Consider the following 423-nt stretch of genomic DNA (forward strand, 5'->3'; position numbering starts at 1 on the left):
AAGTTTCTGAATCCCATGTGATATTTACTGAACCATCGCGAACGAATTTGAACTTGATAGTTTATAATCCACACGTGATACTTATTTAAATTACTATAATGCTTTGAACTTCATGGGATATTCAGTGAATCATCGTGGACGAATCTGAACTTTGTTAAGAGTTTATAACTTTCATGAGCTGTGATTTTATGAACTTCAGTTGATATTTACTGAATTTGAACTTAGTTAAGGGTTTGTAAATTTCATGTAAGATTTACTGAATTACTGTAGATGAGTTCAAAATTTAAATATGGGTTAATAAGCTTTACTGAACCACCGTGGGTGATTCTGAACGCAGTTATGGGTTTGGTGAACCGCTGTCGATTATTTTGAACTCAAATATGGGTTTATAAAAAAAATATTTGTGATTTATTGAACCAAAGT

The sequence above is a fragment of the Penaeus monodon genome, chromosome 24 (assembly GCF_015228065.2).
Source record: "Penaeus monodon isolate SGIC_2016 chromosome 24, NSTDA_Pmon_1, whole genome shotgun sequence".
NCBI lineage: Eukaryota > Metazoa > Arthropoda > Malacostraca > Decapoda > Penaeidae > Penaeus > Penaeus monodon.